The following is a 17642-nucleotide window of genomic DNA, read 5'->3' on the forward strand; positions in this document are numbered from 1 at the left end:
GGGTGCCAGAATGCATATGTGTTACTCTGGAAGAACATTTTACCTTTTGTGAAAGATGGCTTGGGAGAATTAAATGTGTGTGAAGTGAATGAGAGTGACAATAAAAATTATTTTTGGAAAGCTTGCCTTTAAAAACTAGTTTTTCAAGAGAAAACTTTAGCAGTAGAATATATGTAGCTTTTTATAATTTTTAAGTGATTTTGCATATTCTATCATGTTTAATATATTTAATCTTCAAATAACCAGGGATAAACTTAAAACTTTACATTTGAAAGATTAAACAGTGGAGAAAGCATTGCGACTTTCTTACAGCAGTTCATAGTTTTAATAATTTCTATCATTTAATAAAAAATGGTAATGCATCAGGAGCTCTGCTGATTGCTTTATATAATATCTCATTTCATCTCACAGCAACCCCCTAAAGTAGGTATTATGAATGGGGAAACTGAGGCTCAGAGCAGGTACCTTAGTAATTAATTGAAGACCAAGTGTCACAACAAGTGTATGAGATGGCTTCAAGTCCATTGGAGTTGAAAGTTCTTGTTCTTAAGCACACTAACATGCTCTGGAGCTTGAATGCAACTTTCCTAATAATGAATTAATTTTCCCCATCATATCATACTTTCTTTTTATCACAGCCACTATAGACCCCAAATCAATGAAGACAATGTAGATGTACTGGCCACCTTTATAAATTGTAGATTTGTTTTAGTTAAAATAAATAAAGCATTATAAAATTTATACAATAATGCCTTGTATAATGAATTTTATTAATGATACTAAAAATAATTATTTGATAAGATTTTACTGTCTTACTGCTCCTTAGTTTGCAGAACAATAGCTTGACTGTTGTTTGCACTGAGACTTGTTGTTTTATAAACTATAATACTCAGAGGACAAATATTCACTCTGACCAAATAATATCTTTCCTCTATCCCGTGCATACTATTATTCACAGTTGTACTCTAAAGAAATCCTTTTGGATTATCGTGATATAAGTAGCTAGTGCATCAGAAAATTCACATAGCCATGGAAAAGAGCATAGCCATGGAAAAGCCAAATAGGCTGGTTTTGAGAAAAATCCATCCTTTTTTTTTTTTTTAAAACAGGTCCTCACAGTCACCCCTCACGCGTTGCATGGCTGGATTTGCAGTGCTTCTGTAAATGTGCTGTTTCTCTTTGTCCAATTTACTGGTCAGATGACTGTGTCATAAAACCACCATCACCACCTCCACTCCTGGTACTAATTAGCACCCTGTTTGTCAGCTTCAGTCCAGTGGTAAGGACTTGAGTGGTTATAAATACTGTAATACTTTTTCACCTGTGAAAGTAGCTCTTCCAAAGACAAAGAAGAAAGCACAGCAGGCAGGAAGGCTGCATTATTGCCACCTGAGCTGTTCCTTTCTCTGGACAATTTCAAGCTTTAACATCTGTTCTGAACACTGCATTTATTAAACTAAATAACAGAATACATTCATCTGTATATAATAGTCCTCCCAGGGGATACAGAATGGGGTTTCCCTCTTTTTAAAAAAAAGTGAAACACAGTTGACAGAGTCTGCTGTCTGTTTAATGTCAAGAAAAGCAGCCTGGGATATAGGAAAGGAACATATTAGGAAAGATTTTTTTCCCCTCTTTGACTGTGGTGTGACTGCTGCTGAGGATATGCTTATGTGTATTCTCCTACAATTTTTAATTACTGGGTTTAATTGTTGGCAGGTGGATAAGAGCTCTGTTACATGTAATGTTTAATTGTTTATCCTTTGCTCTTTGTTAGAAATTGAATGCATTAGTTTGAAAATGAGACTCAAGAGGTCTGTTGTGGTGATGTGTTCCTTTTCCTGCTAGAGGACAAAATAAACTCAGATTATAAAGTTCTAATTCTTGCAAGGTCAGAAACTTTCCTCACAAATAGAAATCACATGACTACCAATGAATATGTAGGTCACACACTTAACATTCTTAATAAAAGTAAAAAATGTGAGGAAAATATAGCCATTTTTAGATGGATATAAAAGTCCATTCTGAAACCAATGTAGAGAACATCAGTAAATATTCCAACTTTTCCCTCTCTATTATCACAGTTATGACTTAGACCTTCTTTCTCTCACCTTCCCCTCTTTCCTCCTAGTTTCTTAAAGACTTCATCTAGATTCTGAATGGGCTTTCTCCATTTACAAGGCTCTCACTTAGCCCTCCCATGCCCTAAAGCCTCAATTGTCTGTAGACCCTAACCTCTAGCAGGCTGTGGAGCTCAAAGGAGGTGGCTTGGTTTTTAGAAAAGGGACTGAAAAAGTGAAAAAGTCTAAAGGGTTTCAGAGAAGTAAAAATAGACTGGTTATAGATGTGTAGAGGAAGTCTCATGAAAGATGTGATTCTAAGTTATGAATGATCGTGAAGTGTTGGAGGTAGTGGAAGATAACACTTAAGTGGGAACAGAAAGCTAGGGGGAGGTGGAGAGTAGGCCTTATGGAAGATGAGAAATAATGTTGGTGAACCCTGGAAGAAAATATACTCTGAGGATATTGGTGAAGCATTTGAAATGAGGGAAAGAAGAAAAGGAATGTTCAGTCAGTACTTACTGGTCTTGTACCTACATTAATGCTGTCCTTAGTGTGCCCAGGGTGAATATCACATGATGCATAGATTATTTCTCATGTGACTCACATATGATCATACATTTATCACCCATCTATGACTACTGGCTCACCTGTCCAGTATCTAAGTGGCAAATGAGAGCTTAACCCTTTGTGAAATTACGCCTGTGGTGTGAAATGCAACAAAATTACTGAGTGGTATGAATTGCTACTTTGAATCTGACAAAAAAAATGTCTTTTATTTAGCCAAGTTAAGCAAGAAGTGCTACATTTCACTTGCAAAGAACTTCTAAGGGTGAGTTTTATGAACCCAGTGGAAAAGTCAAGTTTGCCTGCAAAACACTTATTTATATTGGTAATTTGGATTGCTAACCTATTGTAAAGTGGCTTTTGTTTGTTTGTTTATTAATAGGTACAGGAAAAAACTTAGATCATCTAACTAGATTTTTTCCCTGTCAGACCAACACTGACCATTAATTCACATTCTCACAAAGTTCTCGTTCAGTTTGAAATGACTCAAGCTGATTCCTTTAGTATCTGCCTCCATATCTTTAAAGAACATCTGTATATTGTACTTCATTTTAAGACATTATTTATTGCATTTTCATTAGTAAAGGTAAGGATTTAGTTCTCTTTCACCTACTACACATACACGTTTCCATTCATCCATGCTCCCAAAATATTATGGTATAAATTTGGGTATTTTCTCTCAATTTTTCCTGTATTTGATATATTGTTCCCAGAATATTAATGTAAACATTCCCTCTCACACTGGACAATAAGGGGAAAAAAACTCACAACATTTACAAATGCAGCTGCCCTTTATATAACTCTGGTTATGCGATATTCACCTAACCTCAAACTTTACTCTGGATATATATATTTTTTTTTTAATTAATTAATTAATTTTTATTTTTGGCTGTGCTGGGTCTTCGTTTCTGTGCGAGGGCTTTCTCTAGTTGTGGCGAGCGGGGGCCACTCTTCATCGCGGTGCCTGGGCCTCTCACTATCGCGGCCTCTCTTGTTGCGGAGCACAGGCTCCAGACGCGCAGGCTCAGTAATTGTGGCTCACGGGCCCAGCTGCTCCACAGCATGTGGGATCCTCCCAGACCAGGGCTCGAACCCGTATCCCCTGCATTGGCAGGCAGATTCTCAACCACTGCGCCACCAGGGAAGCCCCCTGGATATATTTGTTTTACATGTTTTGATCTACTGTATTGTTTGGAGTATCATTAAAAGGCAAGGTGAGTTGGTTTCAAGACAGCTCTGACAATGCTAAGAAATCTAGCACAATTCTTCTAGCATAGAGAAACAAATATGCTGAAGTGACAATTGCCAACAACTCAAGAGGAAAAAAATAGTTTAGATCTTAAACATCCTGGCATAAATAACACCCATAGTATACACAAATCAGTAATAACATATTATTTTTGAAATGAGATTTTATTTAATGAATGTCAACAAGAATTTAATCCCTATATTTCATTGAAAAATGTTTCATCCATTTGAATAAATATTTTTTTCTTCTTAATTTGTGGCTTTAAAAAGATTTTGCAGGCATTAGAACAGCTGCCAATGTTATAAATTATGATGTACACTAAGTAGAATTACACTGAGTATTTAAAAGGAAAAAAAAAAGAAATGTACACACACCTTTAAAGTATTAAATTGTTCAAAAAAGGCATTTTTCTTGTTATCCCTAAATGCATGTAAAACATTATAAAATGCTGCCTAAAGTTATTGTCTGTTTGGTTACTTTGGAGGGAAACTTGTGAGTGGCTAAAACAAAACGTTTTCTGTTTTGTTTGCAAGATGTTTCTCTGTTATGGCTGCTCTTATTAAATAGCTAGTTTTTGTGTGCAATGTGTATGTGGGAATTAGTGATACTTGAGAGATTAGATACTGTTCAAAGACATAAAAGGAAAAAACTTTCAGGAATTGATGTTAAAATAGCCTGAAAACTCCTGATACTGATGTTTTTCAAGAATTACTTTCAGCATTTTAGAATTCTGAGTCAGTATATCTACACAGAAAAATAATCACTCTCTAAGTTTGGTTCCCCATGGCTTTATCCTACATCTACCTGGTTCAAGGGAACAAAATACTTCTTTGTTGATACAAATGGATTAACATGAGTTAAGTAGAGCAACAGTTCTGCTTAAGACAATCCCAGTATGGGAAGAGCTAGATTTCACTTTTTTTCGAAGTTTTTCTATTTAGTAATGACTTTTTATGCATGGATGGAATTCAGTTAGAACTACAGAGAAGGTTTGATGTACAATATTTGGAGCATAGTGGGGACCAAAGCAGACAAGCAATTATTCCCTCACTTATCAAGGAGGTAAATGATCTTTGCACCTCCTCTATGTGGATCACAATTGAGAGCCAAGAGGTGAAAAAATAAGGCTTGTGCGTTGCCAACATATATATTCTATATGTACTAAAGCTCATGAATGGTATTTGTGGGAAAAGTTCTTAGATTCTTTTATAGCAATTGTTTAAGTTTCTATTATTGGATTATTAAAAATCCAATAGGTTCTTTTCTGATTTCCACTTCTACTATTTCAAAAATATTTTAAAAGAAGGGGAAGGGCAGATAGCTATATGCAGGTCAGCTGAAAGGACACTGACAGTCTACAGGTGAGGGAGGATACAGGCTGATAAACCTCTGTGATCCCTGAGGGTAGCACTGCACAATTCAGAATAATAATGGTGCTGATAACAATAAAAATGGTGATGATGATAAAATAATCATGGTGATGATAAAATAATAATGGCAATGATGAAAATGGTAATCATTGTAATGGCTTTAATTTCCTGAGTAGTTTCTATGAGTCAGGATTTGCTTTATGTGAACTTTCATACCTGATCTTTATGATAAACCTATGGAATATGTATTACTGTTGCCCCCATTTTATAAATGATGTAACAAAGACACAGAGAAGTTAAGTCATTTGCATGAGGTCACACAGTTAAATGAGGGAGAAGCAGAATATGCACTCCTACAGATATGTTATGCTCTACTGAATAACTTGCATTTGATGACTCCGAGTCATCAAGAAAATGTTAAATTGTGTTCAGCATTTTTGGTTAAGAAGATAGAGAGAACTGTAGCTTGATTAGAGGGATAAGTGTCAGTTTTCTAGAAGAAAACTTATTCTCTTTTATATAAATGCAAGTGTATGTGAGAGACAACTAAACAAGGCTCAGCGACAAACTTCTTGAGAATAAGGAGGAAATGGGAAATGTGCATTCATTACAGGCTTTAGTCAAATCAGAGGGGTCTGATGAATGACATTTGGGAAGCCTGAGACAGGGTAGATATTACTACAAAGCCATTAGGGGCTGATATTGAGGATTTATTTGAGGATAGTGAAGTCTTTCAAAACTGTCCAAGGCAAAGTTTGTTTGTAAAAGGAAAAACAATCTTGTAAGCATAGATGAATTAGAGTAAAAATCAAAGGTACTTGAACAAAGTACCCTACCTCTGGGTATAGACAATGACACCATTTTTTTCTCCTATGAGTGAGTACTGTCTTAGGTAATTAAAGAAAAAATTAGTCAATGTGCCTTATCAAGTGTCAGTCTCCATAGTGTGGGTGGGTCTGCTTATGACGAGAAAAACCACATAAACAAGTCATGCTATCGCAACCTCAAAAGTAGGGCTGATCTTCTTTGACATAATTGATTTGTATCAGTTTAAAGAAATAATCAGTGATTTATTAGATGAAACTTGATGCTAGTGAATCAAGAAGCACATGACTGTTAACTCGGATGACAAATGTGTTAAATTGAACAGATCATAAAAAATTAGAAAGATAGCCAACAAAAGCTAAAATTAAGTCAATGGGAAGTGGCTACTTGCAAATATATTAATGACCAAAAATTAACAATGTGTATATGATTGGAAAAAGCCTGGCTTGGAAGAAATGTGGCTGGAGATTACCTGACAGAGGACTGTAAAGAGAAATAAGAATCCCAAACCTAAACCTTAAATACATACATGAATTTATAACAGCCATTATTAAAAGTTAATTTAGTTCTATTTCTGATGGTTTCATTGATGAAGTTAAACCAGAATTGAAAAAAGTCCCCAGTCAAATATTCAAATAAATATCAAAATAGTAGCTGAATTAGAACACACAAAAGAACTGTGTTAAAGAACTGTGTTAAAATTCCCAAGTAGTCACACTTCCTCAAACATTTTAAAAAAGTTTACTATGCATCTTTTTCATGACCATAATTTAAATGATGATTTTTAAAAATGAGTTAGTGCTCCAGAATGGAATATAGAAAACTTAAAGTCAGCTATTCAAGGTAATTGCATGTTCCATTTTTTTTTAACATGTTGTAGGATTAATTTACAACCTTTCTTTCATATTTTACACCTTTTCCTCACTGCTTTGCAATGTACTTTCACTTTATATGCTATGTTGTTGTAGAGACTATTGTTTTTTTAATGTTCTCAGGTTGAATTGTGGTGATTTATGTTCATAAATAGGCCAAAGTCATAAAGGTATGATTTAATACATTTTCTAAGTAACATATGACGTTATATAGTTATATCTTAAGTAAATTAATGCATAAACAGTGATTCTTGTGTGCTATAGAGTCTTTTGTGTAAAACAGTGCAATAAAGATTTATTAAAATCTAAATTTAGTTTGGTTCTAAATGTCTTAAGCCTGGAATTTATTTTGTGGTAAATGGACTTGAGATATTACTTTTGAGAGAAATTTAGACATACTTAATGATATCCCAAATAGTATCCAGAGTTTGAAAACAGGTACTTGAAGTTTGGGAGTTGTTGAAGTCATAAAACAAAATATTTACACACACACTGGTACACAGATCCCACTGTCTCATGCTACTTATTTTACGACAGATGATTTATTTGTACTGGGCGTGTTTATCATGTGCAGCGCTAATAAAAGCTAGATAGAATAGGGAATAATTAGGGGGACAGTTTCTTTTTTTTTTTTGGAGGAATTTTTAGGAGGAAGTATGTTGATGGTGCATCAAAAGGTTCCTATTAATTTTGATAAAGTTAGATCTGAAAGCAACATATATATGTTGGATTTAGAACATATACATTGCACATTTGGATTTAGAAATAATATGGATTATATCCTTATCATAGACAATAATATATTTAGAGTTGTAGTCCTCAGTTTCATTCAATCCATGCTTCCCCTTTTTGTCCATGTTCCCTATTTATAATCATATAATTCTTCCTCTGATCCTCCAGATTCTGCTACACCTCTGCAACCTATCTTGTGAAATACTAATTTAAAATGTGACTCTGAAAACAGTGACTCATTTTTTCTTTTGGGAACCACCTTCCCTTCTTTTAGTTCATGCAGTTTAGTTGAGCTGATTCGAATCTAACCTAGGGAGTCGCGAGTGGCTCATATGGATTTTTTTATTCCTAGTTTCAGTTCAGAGACTGGTACATGAAGAAAGTAGGTGTACAAGATTCAATTCCAGGAAGAACTTTGGCATGAACTAGAATGAAGAAGCTCTTTTCATTTATTTGTTTGTTTTTGTGGAATTGCTTTCTGTTAGGATAATGCAAGGCTGGAAGTGTCAGTACTCACAATATAGAGAGGTCATGCTTAAATTATAGCTGGCTCAAAGCGAAGCTGAGCCAAGAGAGGCAAATGATGAACTATTGATCATATCATCTGAGCCCCTGGGTCCAACCATGCCTGAAGCTAACATTTACTCTGAAATTTTCAGTCATAGAAAATTGCAAATTAATGCCTCCCCCACTTTTTTTCTTTGCTTTAGTGAATTGAGTTGGCTTTCTTTCCATTGCAAACAAAAACATCCTAATACAGAAATGACTTGTGGGAATATGCACATTCCACTAATTAATTCTTTACTTATCCATCCTATGTATATAAAATGCAATATAATTTTCCTCCAGCTCGTTACCTCTCTTACCACAAACTCCCTAGCACCATGAATACTGATTACATATTCAATAACCATAATATAAATTATACTCGGAGTACAAACAATTACGTTCTTCAGATTGGATATTAACAATCATGTCCTCTTAAACCAGTGTAGTTAACTTATTATCCTGTTTACCTGTAACCTCTTTATCATTGAAGCTGACACTGTTCTTTTGTGCTCACTTTATGTTTCTCCTCTTAATTCATGTTGTAACTGTGGCTTGAATATTCTATTCTGTATTCTCTCTCTCTTTCTACAACTGGGTTTATGTTTTTGATGTGTTTTTTGACTTATAGCTCCCTTTCCTTTCTCATATCTACTATGTCCCTCAGTACTAACCCTTAACTCACCCCTTTGTCCCAGCTGCTCCTTTGCTGATCCTCTTCCTCCTTTTTCTTTTTCCCTCCACCAATCTTAAAGCATCTTCAGGACATACATGTATGAAAGGAGTTTTGTGGACTAGATATCTTTGAATTTCCTGGTATCGTGTCTTAGCACACAGTAGGCATTCAATAAATGTTATTGAATTAATATAAACTTACCTTATTAATATAGCATTGTAGAGTTCTAAGAAAATTACTGCTGTTTCAAAGCTGCCTGATTTATGTGCAGAAAGCAGATTAGACAAGGAGAGAAGTGAGTTAATAATCTTACCTTCAACGTATAGTTAATTTTGATACCTGTTAATTACTCACTGCTCTTTGGAAGGTAGTAGGAGACATATCTTTCTTTTTAGTGAGGTTAGGTCTCCCAACAAATGCACTAAGAGCTAAACAGTGAGACTCCAAATGGTGGTAAGCAATTGTTTATCTTTCAGTACAAGTTCCTGTATTATTTCATTCATTTTTTAAAGTTTATGAGACTCTGGGGAGATTATTAAGAAGAAAAGGCGGCCATACCTTTACATTGTAATATTGCTGCAGCCTGTATTTCAGATACTCTCCCACGCTCATTGACTGGGTTCTGTCCTATGTAGACCTCTAATGGCCCAGCTTCTCATTTCCCTCAGTCACTATTCATTCTGCCTGCACTTGAATCTTGACTCAGGTTAGAATTTTCATCAGTCACCTTTATATAGTCCTAATACCCTAGCTTACCTTGTACCTTAAACCTATAGCCAGATCTGCTGTGTCTGGATCAACCCCTGGCCAATTTATCGTTTTTTATGCTCACAGGCTATCAAATAGATGTGTTGATTTGACTTGCTGTGACCTCTAATTTACTTTTTAACTCATTGTGAATACCAAGACTTTTTATCATGTATCGGTTTCCTAGTAACAGTTTTTATCAGTTTCTATTGCTTCAATCCTTTAATCTCATCTCACCAGCCTCAGTCCTGTCAGATAGTCTTACCCACCCTTTCACAAAAAGGATAAAGGTCACCACTTTAGTCACAACTTGGCCCATCTACTGTCTTTACTACTCACAAGTACCCTTTATTGATATTCATCTTTCTTCCTTGCTTCCTTTTCTGTTTGAGGAAGATGTGCCCTGTCTTCTTTTTAGGGCTAACGACAATCCATTTGCTCCTCGAAGACCCTGCTCACTCTTGATCTATAGCATCTTCAGTCTTTCCACCTCCAAACTTTTCTTCCCTATAACCGCAGATGTACAAAGGTCTCACCTCCCTTTCACCATTGCCAAAATTTTGGATTCAGAATTAACAACCATTGTCTCTTCATAATTATGTACTCTAAGCCACTATTTATTTAGCTTCGCTATCTTGAGTCCACTGAAACCCTTTCCTTAATTCACTGACAGGGATCCTGTGCTCCCTCCAACTAATTTGCTCACTTTGCTAAAATAGTTCCATGGTTAGAATTCCTTTTCATTATCTAAAATTTCTATGACTGGGAAAAGATACTCTTAGAAGCTACCACAAAGCTTTTGCTAAAATTTCCAAGCATCTGTGATAAACAGAAATATTAACTCACTCCTTCTTGCTTTGAAAGATTTCCTGCCTTTGAAGGGGGAAGGGTGATATTCATTAACTTCTGGATGAGATATAACCAACATATTGGTCTGTGCTATTGAATATCTAAAGTGTGTCAGAACTGAGCTAGGCTTAAGCATTGCCTTAATGAAAAAACAGTCTCTGCTCAAAAGGATCTCACAGCTAGCCTATGCATTAGGGCATTAAGCCTAGCTTCAGCTCATATCTGAAAACTGTAACTAGTTTGAATATGTTTTTTTTTTAAATTAAAATACTCCTACTCATGGAAGCTAAGTAGATGTTTTATTAGTATTCTTAAAATCATGGCAAGCTTAACCAAAATCAGTGACCCTTTTGGCTCAGCATGTGAAATTTATTTTCCATGATGTATTGCCCCTTATCCAATTCTAGAATATGGAAAAATCCACGTTAGTGAGTTTATAATTACTTTATGACTTACTAACTTAATCAAAATCATATCCATTCCTATTTGAAGGTTTTCAATAAAAGAATCATGTATGCTGTAAAGAAAATATGTTAGTTACATATTTACTCTATTGCCTGATGAAAATACAAACAAATATAGGATCCTTCAAATGAAGTATGTTTACCCAAATGCACAGTTATACTATTTCTATATCTTTAATAGATTATTGTTGGTTTCAGGTGTTATGGTAGGTTAAATATGTAATATTACATCAGGGCATCATATTCATGGAGAAACAGGAACACTCACTCTGTGTGCACCAGGCACTGAACATTTGTTGTAAATGCCAGGGCTTGTATACCTCAGTTTAAAATGTGTATGCACTGTTATTTATGAGTTCTCCATATATTGTATAGTTTACAACCATCACTAAAAGAACTACAGTGAATAGTGAGACAAATTTAATTTTTTTCCCTTGTAATTCAGCTACACTTCTTTGTGAAGAATTATTATTAATTTATCTGATAGCTTCAAATGATTTAAAATGCTATTTTTGATAAAATCGTATTTTATACACAACAAACTAGCTGTCCTAAATTTTCTTGCATTCTTTGCATGGGGGTGTGAAAATACCTCTTTTATATATTATATATTTAAATATGTATGTGTATATAATTTGCTTTCTCTTATATTACTCTTTAAAAATTGTCGAGGTTAGTTTTAAATGAACTATGTCTTCCCATAGAAGAGCTTAAAAACCTTCGTTATTTTATAACACTCTATTGAAACACTTTCCATAATAACTCAGAAATAAACAAAGCTTGAAGAGTTACATTATGGATCCTAAAGTATCTGAAATATGGGTTCTTCTTATTTCATACTATTTTGAGAGTGATGTGCGCCAACGTACAAGTCACAGAGCTTCTTCATAGTTGGGACTCTTTATGCCCTACCTAGTGAGAATATTTGTGGGGATAATGAAGTCATATCTGCCACAGAAATCTTCCACTATGTTCATTTTAAGATTGTGAAGAGTTTTCATTGTGGTTGGGGTTTGATTTGGAACACATGCAAACTTTTTGGCCTTTATCAAGTGTAAGGTTTCAATACTTAAGCCTTCCTTATGAGTCTGTGGTCCTTTGGGGTGTAAATTTGACTTCAAAGATAGCTTGGCACAGGAGTGAGGCAAAGTCTTTATGTAGGTGTCTCTGCCTCACTAGAAATCTGATTGCCTGCCTTGCATCCTACATAAATACTTTAAAAAAATTTTTAACTGACAGTCACTTTCCCTTGAACTCCTTTGGACAACAAGTCCTCTGACCTAAACCCTGATGCCATTTCTTGTATGTTTAGAGATCTAATGAGGCATTTCTAGTATGTCTGAAAAATTCCTAGAGTATAACATCTTTGAAATTATTATTTCTCCTGACAGGAACATAATGTGAATACATGATTAAAAAGGCTGGTCCAGTGTTTGAAATATCTAAATATATATGGAGGGGAGATAAGAAAATGATTTTCAAGGAAGATTCTGTATTCTTCCTTGTGCACTTAACCAATTCATAAAAATAGCTGACACTCACCATTCTGTTCACAGAACATGCCATCCTGTGCCCAGGACCTGCTGAACATGGAGGGCTAACAGGCTGCTAACCTGCTCTACTTGCCTGGTATGTTTGTACAGTTCTACTACCAGTTGGCTTATATGCTTACCACAGTGTATTCCCAAACCAATTGTGTTGATTATTATTATAATTATGTAATCTACTTGATAATCTATGAATTAATGTAGTGTGAGTGTGAAAAAAGTTGTTTCCATGATAACTAATTAGAATGCTCTGGAAAGGGTTGATAAAGGTGAATTGCTAAAACTACTGTGTCTGCTGTCAAATTAGGTGTGAGCAAGCCAAATATAAACAATTGGAGTAAAAGTTATTAAATGTAGAGTTTTTTGATAGCATTTAAAAATTCTTGCTTGAAAGACACTAAGAAATTATATATTATGATTTATATGTATGGCTAGTGAAAGAAGGAAGATGGGGAATTACAATCAGATCCATACTTTCTTAAGAAAAGACCTTGTCCTACATCAAAAGTATTAGATAATTATTGTGTTTTATTTGTCACATAAAGTGAAATATTTAAGATATTATGTGCATTTTCCTTGATTTCCTACTTTTTCAATTATCTGACCAATCACTGTTCTAGGTAACTAACATAAGACCCTATCTATTGTAAATGCTTTGGTCCAAGTAACTGTGTTTTACTGCTTATTTAACATTGGAATCCCCAGATCCCCACAGTAGGAAGCAGATTTTTTGCTTGATCAAGTTGAATTTCCTTAGTGTAATGGAGCTTCCTTCTGAATGGAGCTTCTACTACCTTCCCAGCATCCTCCCCCACCTTTTCCCCATACATCTGAAGCTACAGCCACATCTGACTGCTGACTATTTACTAATCATGTTGTAGACTTTTTGCCTCTGATCACACTGTTTGGGATTCCATCAGGCTGTCACCCACCTGATCCATCTGCTTTGTCCACTAGCAAAGTTCTTTTCAAATATTCCAGCTCATATATTCACCTCCTCTGTGTAATCATCCCCGCCGGGAACTCCCTTAGTTTTAGTCCTGTAAAAGTAAGTACTTTGTTTTAGCACTTATCACTCACACTGCAAGATGATTTTTTATGCAGCATTTGTCTCAGCCAGAGTCTAAGCTCCTTAAAGGGGAAAGAAACCATGTATTGATTGTTTCTGTATCCCCAAATCCAAGCAAATACTAGGTATTTGGTAACGTGTGTAGAATGAAGTAACAAAGAGATCGAATTTGTATCAAATTGAACTAACAACTAGAATCTTCAGAGAATAAGGCCTCCCTCAGAAGCTAGTGAACTCCTTGGTCTTTCTACCTTAAATTACCTTCTCTCTTTTTCCTTTTACCATAGAATTTATCGTCTCAACTTCTATACCTCTCATTAATCTTAAACATGCTGTATTTCAATTTCAGCCCCTACAAATTTATGGGAGATTTTTAAGAAAATTGTAAACAACTACTGACAGGGAATTCCAGAAGGAATTAAACTATCAGATGGTGGGTTTGACTGGATTAAATTTAAGGTTCCCTCTTGCCCTGATATTCTGTGAGTTATCTTTCAGCAGGTATTAGTTCCCTCACAAATTATGGTGCCCTTCACATTCCGCCATATGGGCTGTCATCTATTCTACTCGGTATCCATGACTCTCTTATGGAGCCTCTCTTTCATCATCTCATTAGTGATAAACAAGAACAAGTGGGTTAAGTGCCCACTTACCATTCTACCTACCTCTTAAATCCACAGCCAATGGGATGGACTCTGCAGAATGGGAAGTTGGCTGGGCAGATGGCAGGGCTTTGCTTATATATTTGCACATAGTACTCTCTACTGTCTGAGATTCGCAGAATGATAAAACTGTGTGTGTGTGTGTGTGTGTGTGTGCGTGTACGTGTGCATGTGTTTCCTCCTCTGCAGCCATAATCTACTTGAAACAGAAAGGGCAGTGTACTTCTCTGTGTATAAAGGAAGTAGCAGGGAGAAAGTAGAGACAGATTCAAGTACTGGGTCACATCCTACTGTCAAATGTATTCAGATGGACTGGGGTGAAGATGATCCAATGCATCTATCCCAGTTATGCCTGAGCACAAAAGTTGGCAGCAACAGATTGGACATAGGGTGAGCAGTTCTCTAGGACTAGGTGGGGATGGGGACAGCAGAATATTAAGAACTCAAGGTGAATGTCCATTTCTGTCACAAGTACTGTCACAAACTCAGAGATTTCCCTACTAGCAAAGAGTAGCAGCTTTTTTTTTATTGGTGTCCCCAGTAGGACTACTGAGATCATGGAAATTACCTAGGTCCCAGTATTTATAACAACCAATACTCAATGTCACGATACCCTATAGAGAATTCTGCTAGTTCTGGTCAGTGGGTGATCATTTCATTTCTTTGCTGATTATTTCCTAAGGACATGCCATGTAATTATATTATACCGCACGTGGTTAAAAACTCCGAAATCTTGTTTTTTGTGTGATTATATGTGGCTAATAAGTTTATTTCTCTAAAGCTATTTCATTGGGAGAGATTTGGTTTAAGATTTTAGCACAAAAAGTGGTAATTTACCCATATGCCTTTCTATTATATTTACAGAAACAAAGTTACTAAATTAGTTTATGCAGGGCTCTGAAATTTTACCCTTCGTGGGGCTAGAAAATACACATTTTTTTTAAATTAATTAATTTATTTATTATTTTTGGCTGTGTTGGGTCTTCGTTTCTGTGCGAGGGCTTTCTCTAATTGTGGTACGCGGGGGCCACTCTTCATCGCGGTGTGCGGGCCTCTCACTATCGCGGCCTCCCTTGTTGTGGAGCACAGGCTCCGGACGCGCAGGCTCAGTAGTTGTGGCTCACGGGCCCAGTTGCTCCGCGGCATGTGGGATTTTCCCAGACCAGGGCTCGAACCCGTGTCCCCTGCATTGGCAGGCGGATTCTCAACCACTGCACCACCAGGGAAGCCCGAAAATACACATTTTGAAGTAGCTTCCTGGAAATCTGTATAATGCTGTCATCACAAATTGTGTGTGGGTGTGTATGTGTGTGTGTGTGTGTGTGAGAGAGAGGTATAAAAAGAAACAAAATGTAGTAGATCAACCATCTATAAAGTGAAACAGGAACACTTTCAAAACTTAATAAAAAACCCAATTTGAGGGTATGTGAGCTAGAAGCACAGTTATATCTTTTAACCCCACAAAATTGCATTTCATTTCAAGTTCTTGTCTAACAAAGCTACATATATCAGACACTTAAAACGAAAACTGACGTTAGCACCAGCTGTTGGATGAAGGCATGTAACCATCCTTCTTAAGTTTAGCAATGTCTGTAACCTGCAGTTAGCTGTGAGTGATTCAATGTCCTTGAATTAGAGAGTGAAACACTCTGGTAGATAAAATTAATTGATGAAATTTAGGTATATGATTTAATGCACCAAAAAATGAGTCACATGGAAGACAGAAATTAATACATATTCATAATGAAATTATCCCTTGGCTCATTGATGGCAGGGAGCAAAATAATTCCGGGATTGAGAGGAATTCAAGTTAGAGCTGAGGGAATTTGCCAGTTACACAATTACCTTGTGGCCTAGAAGGGCCAGTGTCTTGCCCTGGGCAATGCTATCACTCTCAAGTATTCCAAGGCCCTAAACAATTCACTCAATTCTCTTCCAAAATTGTATGCATAGATGATAATCCAGGGGAACTGGGGAGCTCCAGATGCCCTATTATTAATATATGGCATACAATATTTCATTCATAAAGTAATGACTTTGGTTCCTTGGACGCTGAGCAAGAAACTAAAACAAATGTGACTACACTTTATAATTAGTGACAAATCTCTCCTTGCTTCCTTTTGGTATTCACTGTGATATCATTAATCAGTGCTGAACTCTTGATAATAAATCTTAATGTTCCCAAGAATGCAAAAATGCATTATTCCTCTGTTGTCCAGTATTCTGTATGCAACACTCTTTGTTAAAAACAACTAGAAGGTTCTAGGAAAAACATTTAGTGCAAATTCATATATTCAACTATTTCACTTTTTTTTTCTTTTTTTTTAAACATCTTTATTGAAGTATAATTGCTTTACAATGGTGTGTTACTTTCTGCTTTATAACAAAGTGAATCAGTTATACATATACATATGTTCCCATATCTCTTCCCTCTTGCATCTCCCTTCTTCCCACACTCCCTATCCCACCCCTCTAGGTGGTCACAAAGCACCGAGCTGATCTCCCTGTGCTATGCGGCTGCTTCCCACTAGCTATCTATTTTACATTTGGTAGTGTATATATGTCCATGACACTCTCTCACCCTGTCACATCTCACCCCTCCCCCTCCCCATATCCTCAAGTCCATTCTCTAGTAGGTCCGTGTCTTTATTCCCGTCTTGCCACTAGGTTCTTCATGACCTTTTTTTTTTTTTTTCCTTAGATTCCATATACATGTGTTAGCATACTGTATTTCTTTTTCTCTTTCTGACTTACTTCACTCTGTATGACAGACTCTAACTCCATCCACCTCATTACAAATACCTCCATTTCATTTCTTTTTATGGCTGAGTAATATTCCATTGTATATATGTGCCACATCTTCTTTATCCATTCATTCGATGATGGACACCTAGGTTGCTTCCATGTCCTGGCTATTGTAAACAGAGCTGCAATGAATATTTTGGTACATGACTCTTTCTGAATTATGGTTTTCTCAGCGTATATGCCCAGTAGTGGGATTGCTGGGTCGTATGGTAGTTCTATTTTTAGTTTTTTAAGGAACCTCCATACTGTTCTCCATAGTGGCTGTATCAATTTACATTCCCACCAACAGTGCAAGAGTGTTCCCTTTTCTCCACACCCTCTCCAGCATTTATTGTTTCTAGATTTTTTGATGATGGCCATTCTGACCGGTGTGAGATGATACCTCATTGTAGTTTTGATTTGCATTTCTCTAATGATTAATGATGTTGAGCATTCTTTCATGTGTCTATTGGCAATCTGTACATCTTCTTTGGAGAAATGTCTATTTAGGTCTTCTGCCCATTTTTGGATTGGGTTGTTTGTTTTTTTGTTATTGAGCTGCATGAGCTGCTTGTAAATCTTGGAGATTAATCCTTTGTCAGTTGCTTCATTTGCAAATATTT

At 36.0% G+C, this 17642-nt stretch overlaps 1 long non-coding RNA gene across 1 annotated transcript in view; it reads left to right on the forward strand.

Annotated features, from left to right (window-relative positions):
* LOC133089852 (uncharacterized) overlaps positions 1-17642 on the forward strand; it is a 355571-nt gene that overhangs the window by 168583 nt on the left and 169346 nt on the right. The window contains exon 2 of the long non-coding RNA XR_009700753.1: positions 12514-12586. This is a non-coding gene — a long non-coding RNA (uncharacterized LOC133089852). The remainder of the gene's footprint in view (positions 1-12513; positions 12587-17642) is intronic.

The sequence above is a fragment of the Eubalaena glacialis genome, chromosome 4 (genome assembly GCF_028564815.1).
Source record: "Eubalaena glacialis isolate mEubGla1 chromosome 4, mEubGla1.1.hap2.+ XY, whole genome shotgun sequence".
NCBI classification, from domain to species: domain Eukaryota; kingdom Metazoa; phylum Chordata; class Mammalia; order Artiodactyla; family Balaenidae; genus Eubalaena; species Eubalaena glacialis.